The sequence below is a fragment of the Salvia splendens genome, unplaced genomic scaffold (assembly GCF_004379255.2).
Source record: "Salvia splendens isolate huo1 unplaced genomic scaffold, SspV2 ctg519, whole genome shotgun sequence".
NCBI lineage: Eukaryota > Viridiplantae > Streptophyta > Magnoliopsida > Lamiales > Lamiaceae > Salvia > Salvia splendens.
This window is the reverse complement of record NW_024599174.1, coordinates 71,152-81,674: the sequence shown is the minus strand read 5'-3', so window position 1 is coordinate 81,674 and position 10,523 is coordinate 71,152. Positions and strand designations below refer to the sequence as shown.

At 40.6% G+C, this 10,523-nt stretch overlaps 1 non-coding gene and 1 pseudogene across 1 annotated transcript; both read right to left on the bottom strand.

Annotated features, from left to right (window-relative positions):
- Window positions 1–368: 368 nt before the first annotated feature.
- Window positions 369–4,969, bottom strand: LOC121790449 (annotated as a pseudogene).
- Window positions 4,970–9,960: 4,991 nt separating this feature from the next.
- Window positions 9,961–10,032, bottom strand: TRNAM-CAU. The gene has a single exon. It is a non-coding gene; the product is annotated as a tRNA-Met (tRNA).
- Window positions 10,033–10,523: the final 491 nt, after the last annotated feature.

The following is a 10,523-nucleotide window of genomic DNA, read 5'->3' as shown; positions in this document are numbered from 1 at the left end:
AAGCAAGGCCCGTGATACGCTTAGAATGTCCTTTAAGCTTGCTTTTAACCTGCAAGAAGCGGATATTATCGATAAGCTACTAGACCTTTTGACTAGCCACAAGGACAATGTATGCTGATATTATGTGCTTATGAGATACCTCATCCACCCTAACGTTAAATATCTGGATAGATGAGTCATCCATCCCAATAGCGATTATGTTGTTATCTTGAGGATGGAAAGCTAAGGATGTTGCTGCTGGTGGCGGAGGCATAAAGTGGTCATAGTCTGCAGTTATCCAAAAAGTGAGGGGTGAAAATTCATGCACATGGGCAGGAGCACACCGAAACACGAAACATAATCTATCGCTCTAAGTCACCTTGAAGTCATCATGTTAACAAAGAGATTTTCCCCCCTGAGGCTGACATTACATAAGAGTCATTTTTAGACAAGGCAAAGCAGGGAACAGCTTCCTCGGGGTTCACATCAGGCATATCATTGGTCATCAAGATTCCACTTGATGGCTGCCATAACTGAGGTGAAACACTAGTGGTTGCCTACAGAGAGCATCGTTTCATAGCGATTAGTGATTGAAACTCACAGTTAAAGAGGGAAGTAGCTTCATTTTTGTTCTCACCTTTCCACTAAAATTAGGGTCACTCCGTGGCCATTTCCAAAGCAAATGGATCGCATTTGAAGATAATGCAGTATGGCATTGCCTGAAATTAGTATATGTCAACCTAGATATCTGTTGCAACAAGACCAACAGCTTGAATATGTTAAGAGCTCCAATACAAATGCATTAGACGCTTACATATTATTGAGCATTATACCTTTGTTACTTTTGAATGCTCGGGAAGTTTTGATGACCTGCACAGAGATGGTTCGTTGATTTCACTAAGCTTCCAATTCTTTAATTTGTCATTAGCATCCTCTGCTGCTATTCTAGGTTTAACATCACCATGGTCTCTCGTGTCACGATTCTAACAAAAATCAAAGACTAAGCTTTCAGCACACACAAATTGCAAATAGTAAGGTGAAGCGCAGTCCACCAAGAACGAAATTCAGAATGAGTAGGTGTTTAAAATTCCAATTCATGGTCTAAATAATAGCACATCGTTTGCAGCAGAAAGGAGAAAACCGCGGAATACCAACCATTGCAGAGGCCGCCACCCTCTCTGCAAGTTCCATGCTACTTGTAGCTGCTGCAGATATGGGGCTTACAACTGGCTACAGGTAACAATACGAAAAGCTTTAGTAAATATTTCCCATCTTTTTTTTTCTTCATAATCTCATTCTTTCACAAGAAGTAGTTGGAAATATGTCTGAAGAATTTACCTTGGCGCCTTCAGATGTTCTCGAGGCATCGAAAACCAGATTCTCAGAGGCACGTAGTACGCGGAACCATCAGTGTTTGCTAATATCTTGATCCCATTGTCATTGGCAGAAACAGCTAGCAGTGTCCCATTCTTGCTGAAGCGGATTCGAGGACTTGCCTGGCATTGGTGAAAAAGCAAATTTGAGGCACAATGCGCAGTGCTTTTCGCATAATATATATGCAAAGGTGTGTGTGTGGGTGTATATTACGATGCTATGACTGAAACTCACAGGAAGACCTCCATCGGTATCAATACAGGTCAAAAGTTGAGTGTTATCCATATCCCAGATTTTGATGGAAAAATCATCACCAGCTGCCAAAAATCTGTTTTTAGCAGTGTCAAACTGCACTACCCCAACGACCGTTTTCGGAAACCTTGATATATTCTCTTCACAGCTCCTTCACTTCATTCCATTCTACGATATGGGACTCTCCTTCTTTACTAGTCCCACAGGAGAAAAGCCTGAGCGAGAAATTGCCAAATTATAATATGGCTGAGTGACAATTCACAATAAATCGAAATGCAGCAGCAGGTTATAACCTTTTTCCATCAGAACTGTAGGCCAGAGTCGTACACCAACGACCAGGGGCATCATAATCAACTCGAGACCCCAGATTATCATATAGCCATGCCTAATTTTTCCATCTAAAGCTGTAGAAAAGATAAACTGGAAAATGACACAGGAAATTAGAGATCATAACCACTACAAGATCTTAATAAACCCTACAGCAATGCTATAGATATTCTTAGTCATGAGGGGGCTAAAGATTGGCATGATATACTCAAGTTATATAAAAATAGAATGGTATGATGCTTTATTACCTGGATACTGTCTTTATTGTGAGGGCACACCGAATAAACAGGGGCTTCATGACCTTCAAAAGTATATTGTTTTGCACCAGTGGTGGCATCCCAGACCTAGAAATTAAAGATAAAGAGAGTGATATCACATGAAGCTGTTCGATTCTTTCAAGCTAGAGTGTATCCTAAACAACCTTGATAAGCTTGTCATCCCCACAGGTTATCACCGAGAGCTGCTTATTGGGATGGGAGAATGCAAGATCGTTTACTGCACCAACATGAGCATCGACCTGGAACACAAGTACCCAGTAGCAATTTCTCAAATAAACCATAAACTTTCTAGCAAGTAAATAAAGGTCGAATGATCATATAATACCTCCAAATGCTGACGAACATCATTCTTCCCATGATATGAATAAATTTGTACGATGTGTCTAGAATATGCAACACCTATTAAGCAGAAAGTTAAAGATAACAAATCAGATAGCTTCCTCTAAGATTTCTTCGATTGGAAAATATATCATCTAAACTCATACCAAACAAAGATCCATCAGGGCTCCAAATAACACGATTTACCGAGACACCAGCGTCTTTTGCCACACTAGCCTGAATTAAACAAACGAGTCAAAACCCTGTTGAAATTAAATGAATTCCGTAAACACCATTGAGGTATTTTTCAGTCAAGAAAATACGTGGCAACCTGAAAAGACATGGAACATTTGCTCAGATCCCAGACTTTGAAGTTTCTCTGCATGAGCCGCTCCCTTGAACCAACCTCCCACAGCCCGATATCTCCCACATTTGTGCCAACTGGTTTTATTACATACATAGACTATTGATTCAACATTTTTTACAAATTAAAAAAACCCTCAAAGAATCACAAATATATCTTGTCCAGTTAACTCAACCTAGAAGTAACGTTTGTTGGGCAGGATGAAAATCCATGCTCATAGGAGTTGATCCTTGGCTAAAAGTCCATGCTACAGATTTTGGAAAATCATCCAGAGCGCTGAAGGTATGGCTGTGAGCAATCCCAGGAAATGAGAGAGGCTGTATATTCACAGGAAGACTAGCCTGACTTGCCTGCATATGAAAGCACACATAATATAACCTGATGAATGTAACAACAACGAATTATCTCATCTGAAGAATTTGATCTTCGTAACATCTAATTACCTCATCAGAAATCCCCAAAGGCCTGGTTCTTCTGTTCACGTGATCAGAATCACCAGATAGGAAATCGATAGATGGGTTTGGTGGAGTCCTAGGATACTTAAATCCAGCTGTACAGAACTCAACAAGAAATACACTTAGAAATCTTGCAAGTTTTGTGAGCACAAAGGTTAAGGGGTGTTTCATGAAACATGGAACAATTTAGGACATCTAATTAACTCGGTTTGTCCGACCCATATATATCACCAATAAAACTTGCATGGTAATTGCCATATACTTCTCTGTGAATATCATAAAAGTGTTAAGACTGCAGATAAGAGATCTCCAGGTCTCTCGATATAAACCACTCTACTGCAAACCATACGGACAACCCTTCGACACAATATGCATTGCAAGTTTATTGATCTTAGAATGTTCAACAAATCAAGCCAGACAGATTATAATGTCTTGCGAGGCACAAAACTTAGCAAGCATTGCGAGATTTGAATCTTAGATAATCTAGATCCTCGTCACTGATAAAGAGAGAGTGCTACCTGGAATCGGAGGAGGACCAAGAAGAGGCCCACCAGAAACTGCTGGATGAGTTCCAGCCGGTGGATTGGACATCCAACTAGCAAGAGGTGTTGGAACTGGTACAGGCATGGGTTGGAACGGCTGGTATCATCAATCACGGGCCAGTAAGTATAACAAGTCACAGCAAGAAAACTCCGTCAGTTAAATAAGATATACAAATTCAAACCGCATGTGCAGCAAGAGGGAAGCCTCCAGGCTTTGGAACTGCTCCTCCAAGCAGGGGATTGTTTGCTTGAGAAGGCGTGCTTGCACCATTTGGCTGTCCGCATGAATGATCCACGAAGAGTGTTTTGATATCTGGGTTCGGCTTGGGAGTTTTACAAAGCTGGTGCTGCCAGTTCAAGCTGCATATGAAAATATTATTAGTACCTCCTCTATCCAAACCGTTGATCTCCTAAATACCTTAGGCTTCGAGATACCAATCAACAAAACATGGGGCAAAGCATAAATCCTACCCATGTTACCATGTAAATACTAAACTATATCAGACATATCAGTCCATAGCCAAACCTCTTGTAATCATAAAAAATATCATATAGTTACGATTGATTCACATGTCAAATTGAAGTCTACCTTTGATTAATGAGCGTCCTGAGCCTTGAGTTCTTGAGGTTAGGGAATTGCAGCTTGTCACGAAACAATGGATTTGCCTCGATAAGCTTTTTCAGTTCAACTAGCATAACAGCTCGAGCGGATCTTGTATCTCCATACTTGGAGAGTTGCTCGTTGTCCCTGAGACATATTCAAGCAAAACATATTCAACGTCTGTCACGATGATTGCCAACAATCACAAAAGAACAAGTACCTGAAGTTCTCCAACGTCAACAGCTGAGTTATCTCCTTAAAAAGCTCTTCATTAAAGGACGAAAACACTTTAAGATCCTTAACAAGAACATCAACAGCTTGGACAGATCATGCCTACACAACAACACAGATACCGATGATAAATCGACCCACTCTAATCTCTTAAGGGCTAATTCAGATTATAAATCACGAGTGTTAAAATCTCACTTATCCAATGCTTCAAGGTACTTCTGCTTTCTAATCTCAAAAAACAACTTCATCGAATAGCGATTGTCGTCCACTTTCGTGAAGCCAGAGAGGTATCTTTCAACCTCCTCCCAGTTCCCATTGTGCACCTCATCCTCAAAATGCTTCATGTTAAGAAGAACCCCGATTCTTGCTCAAGCCTATTATTAGACAGGTCAAAAATATGAAATGCACAATTTTCAGACAAGAAAAAAAAAAGAACCATACAAATGTAAATCAATAAAACAATAAACCTACTTGTGAACAGTCTCCTTAAACTTCTCTTCGTCCAGGAATTGTAAAATCAAGAAAACAAGTTCTCTACTCAGAGAAGACATCTCAATCAACTCTTCTTCAGTCACAGCGCAACTTTTCAAAAGCGATTACAGAAATGGATCTGCAAAAAACCCAAAAGCAAATCAAGGGCGAATCAGAACGATCCCTTCATTTAATTTTGCTTCACATGAACTGCAAAAGAACTAGTAGTACAACATAATAGAGTACAACACAAGAAAAAACAAAGTGGAGTAATAAAAACAAACCCTCCCCCCCAAAAAAAGGGCAAGAGGAAAAAAACACAGAATTAACCTAGATCCTTAAGATCACCTCAATTAAGGGGAAAAACTTGAATTTTTTTTTGCAAGATCAGCATAGGATGTAGGGTTTAACGTTTGAGCATGCCACCGACAATATGTGGCCGAAATTTTGATAAAGAATTGCTGCATCCGAGGTTAAATAATGGAAAAGAATCACACAAATGAAGTGGCTTTAAATCGAATCCGAGATGCAAAGGAAAAGGGCACTTAAAGGAAACCCCAAAAGCAATTTCAAGATTACCATCTATGAGCTAATAAGTGAGGAAAAGTTGGAGCTGAAAAAATGAGAAAAAATAGAAAATATAGCCCTTCAAAATAAAGATTCCAGTGTGGTACAAAAAAAGCACTCCCACTCCCAAAACACCCTAATATTCATATTTATTAATATTACGTGTAATTAAATATAGAAGATGAAGAGTTTTAGAAAATCAACTGAAGCAGAGAACACTGAACTCAAGGTGAAAGTAGGGTTCAATCTCTCACAGATATGCATACAAAAAACAATGGGTTTCTCTCTCTAAACTATATCGACGGAGGAAATGGGATCACAGCCTTGATTGCAGCACAAATAAATGAATTCATTTGTCGGAAGGAGCAAAATAGTGAAGATGATAAGCAGTCAAGCTTATCATTTTGACAATGTGCTTATCACGACAAGTACAGTCATGCGGGGCCCAACCGAGCCGGCTTGATTTTGCTCCGAGTAATCGGCTTGATATCTTTGGCTCCAAGCTGGGTTGTGATACCCTACACTTCGCGTACGGTGCACAGCAAGACACGAAGCTTTCCGAACCGTTGAATGGGCTGGGCTGTGGAGAGTGGGCCCCTGTGATGTAGTCATGCGCTGCATTCAACGGCTACGATTGAGCTTTTCATATGATATGATTGTTGCTGGAAATATGAGAGAGCGATATTCGACGCTTTAAATTGACCTGCTTTTGTGGACATCGAATTTAATTTTGAGGGAACATCATTTTTTGTCCACGAACTTTGTCAAATAATTATTTTAGGTCCGTGAACTTTGAAAATATCATTTTAGGTCCGTAAACTTTGAGTTAGTATCATTTGAGGTACTTTTTACTATTTCCAAGTTTTTTTTAGGTCCGTGAACTTTGAGTTAGCATCCGGAACCAGCGATGGAACATCTGATCACTCCATCGCGGATCGCTAGAGAAATAATCCGTAAAAAGCCGCAAGGCAGCTTGTTCACGGTCTCGGTGAATATACATCCGAGTACGTGGTACCCGGATTTGTTGTTCGTTCCAAGCTTGAATAGCAGCTTGGTAACGTTCTACTTCGTTGTTGATTTCTTCTTGGATTGCCGGTACCGCCTCTGCTAACAACCAAGACATTTGAGCTTCGAATAATCTTTGACGAGGAGGCATTTTTTCAAATTTTAGGAAGAGATATGAAGTTGAAATGAAGTTGAATGTGTATAAAAATGGATGGAGTAGTATTTATAAAAAAATCGAATTTAAAAAAAAAATCCGTTGCGACCCGGCCCGAACACGAAATAACCCTGGGTCGGGCCGCGTTGCGTCACGTCCCGCACCAATTAACGCGCGCATGGGCAGGGCTGCAAATGCGGCCCCGGGACCGGCCCAGGCCGTGACTCTCCTCCATCCAACACTTGTGACGGGCCGGGACTCGCGATTTGCTGCCCGGCCCATGGCGTTAATGATGCTCTTATATTTTACTACTATGATCTTATTATGAAAAATATAAGCAAAGTTCTTATTAGGGAGATATACTCAAGCATAAATAAAGTAATAAAAATGAATCAATAATAAAAATGAATCAATCACACTATGGTTTTTTCCGAACATTATTGTTTGTATTTTCTGTCTTGTTCCAAAAAAAATGCATTATTTAATTGCTATTAATGAAATTGTACTTGAGATAATGGAGAGCGTACATTTCGCCATCAATAATGTGGTCACTACTAACTAGGGAATAGGGATACAAATTGTGGATTATGATATATGACTAAGATTGTTTTTAAAAAAATTCAGAAACAATACTACAATGAATCATTTATGTAATCGCGGAATAAAGCAATACAAATATAACATGACTAATGTCACATCATACCACACTGTTTGGTAATTTGATAGAAAAAAACGAAAGCTATGTTTTGTGGGCCCAAATAGGGGTATCGAAGTATTAATAATGGGCATAGAAAATGCAATTGTTTGGTGAAGCTTTTCATTTTGAGTGGTTGGTATAGCAACAATGCACAATTGCATTACTACACACTCCCATTTTAGTTCACGCAATTATTGAATTATACCTACAACTAATCGACTCAATAACGTTTTCTGTACATTACAAGCTCTATTTTTTTATATATATTTCGATCTCTTTCGTCCCTCCCTTTGATATAGATTTTTATATAAAGTTAAATCACATGTCATGCATTTACTTTGTTTGGATACCACATATTTGGTCATCCCAATAGTAAGAGTATCCACGTTGGGCCGTCCTATGCTCTATCACATCATCATTCTATCCTCCTACCCTTCCACCTGTAGTGGGACGCTCTAAAGTCCATCCTATTGTTTTCACTACTATTTTGTTAATTAATTTTTTTATGTTTTCAAATATATCATCCAAAATTATATAAAAAAAACACTACGATTAAAGGCAAATCCTACATTACTAATTAAAAAAAATTACAAGAGTTAGAAATAAAAAACAAGTTCACTAAATCCTACATTACTAATCCTTCATTCCCAGCTTGCGTCGCAGATCATCGATCATCCACTTGAGGTATTCGGCTTTGCCCGGGTCCTCGCACTGCATGAGGGCGTGGTGCGTGTCCAACAACGTTCTCCGGTTGGAGGCCGCCACCAACTCCGCGTAGGCATGTCCCGCAGCCGAAGTCGGGGTCGCGATCGGGGTCGGGATCGGGTCTGGGTCCGCGGCCTGTGAGGATGTCGCATTCGCCTTGCCCTTGTTGTTGGCAGCCTTGACGCCAATGGGACGCCGGGAGGACATCGGTATACCGGAACTCTCATCCTCGTACATCGGCTAGTTGAGGTCCATCGGAGGTGCGCCGCTGTCGCTGCTCGTATAATCACCTGCGGTGTTCTTCGTCCTCTTCGCCGCAGCCGATAGGGGCATAATCCCTCCTTAGAACTTCTGCTTGTCCTTCAAGAGGAGCCGGGAGTTGTAATGCTTGAAATCGCCGTACAATGAAATGTACGACGCAAGCGCTTTATCGCGCACATCAGTCAAACTCTCGCCGCTGCCCTGCTCCCTCAAGCACTTCTCGTACTCCGCCGAGAACAAATTGACCTTCTTCTTCACCTGATCCCAGTGCTTGCGGAGCTGCTCCCTCTGGCACTTGTAGGCGGCCGCAGGCTTGGCCTCGTTGTAGGGATCAACGATGCGCTCCCAGTACGCGTTTGCTTTTGGTTGTTGGCAAACATCGGGTCCTCCGAAATATCAATCCAACATCTAACCAAGACGATGGTTTCATCCGGGTTGTAGTTCGTCCTCCCTGGGGCGAACTCTTCATTCTTCTCCGGAGGCGGCAACTTGTGGGCCCTTTGCCTGTTCCGCTTCTTCTTGGTGGAAGAGCCCGAGGCGGCGGCGGTGGGGTAGGGCGTGGGCGCGGGTGGGAAACGACTCCATGTCTGACATCCCGTACGAATCCGTACTGAAATCGGGATCTATTGGGGGTTGGAGTTAAAGGCCTGGTATTCATCAGGGTCTGTACCCGGCCACCGTGCACCACCACTGAATATCTGACTATTCGGACTTGGTAATCACCGGGATTCATTTTTTTAGTGTATGGAAGAATGAGAATGGAAGAGTGGAGTGAATGGAAGAGTGAAGTTGGGGTGTATATATATAATAAATTTTGAAGAGTTAAAAAAAATAAAAAAGGAAAACGCGTTGCATCGTCCGCGGTATCGTCCGCGTGACCCGCAGTGGGACGGACCATACCGCGGACGATGCGTGGTCGAAGCTCTATCGTCCGCGGACGAAGCATAGGGCGCGGACGATGGATGTGTCATCGTCCGCATATCGGGCGGACTATCATCCGCCCACTGTGGATGCCCTAATATATTTGAAAAAAATTGGTTTAGCCCTAATATATTTGAAAATAATTGGTTTTAGTTATATCTTCACATGTGGATGGGTCAGACTATAATCAATACTTTATTCAGTACACCAATAATTATAATAGACATTTAAAGACGAAATGTTAAAATAAAGCATAATTCGATATAAATTTGTCGTGTTCAAAAATCTATAATATTTAGCCTTATAATAACTTTGTGACAATATACTCCTGTGGACTATTCTATGAGTTTTAATTGTGGTTAGATGAAATCATACTATTATTTATAAGAATTTAAAAATACAACGTACAATAATTTTTTTTTAAAAAAAGTGGAATTGGACGCTTATCAGTATAAATTTATCAGAGCCAGGTTTCGATCCTGGGACCTGTGGGTTATGGGCCCACCACGCTTCCGCTGCGCCACTCTGATTGATGTTAAAAGCAAGATTCAATTTATAATTACAAGTAGTGTTTTTAAAGAAATCCAGGATCCACATCCGTTTCATCATTTCATGTTAAATTTAACTTCGATTGAATAAATATATCATAAAGATATCCAAGATATACGTGAGAAGTAGATTCGTGGTTTCGATTTTCTAAGTTTCAAAATGTAATGCTATCAGATACGCGACTCAATCTTGTTATCACAACGAGATCGATTCCGGAACGAGAAGAACGAATACTTGATATGAAAATGAATAAGCCAAAAACAATTCTTGGAGAGTCAATGGAAATCTTGTGTTTTATTTGTGTGGAAGATTACAAAACTCTTGGATGAAAAAATTCTCTTTTCTTTTTTCCACAGCTCGGCTCTATTTAACTAACACTTATCTAACAACTAGTTCAAACCTAACGGCTTTCATTTAAAGCTAACTAACTAGTCGCATCCGACGACGTGCATCAGTTAATAACAACTGTCAA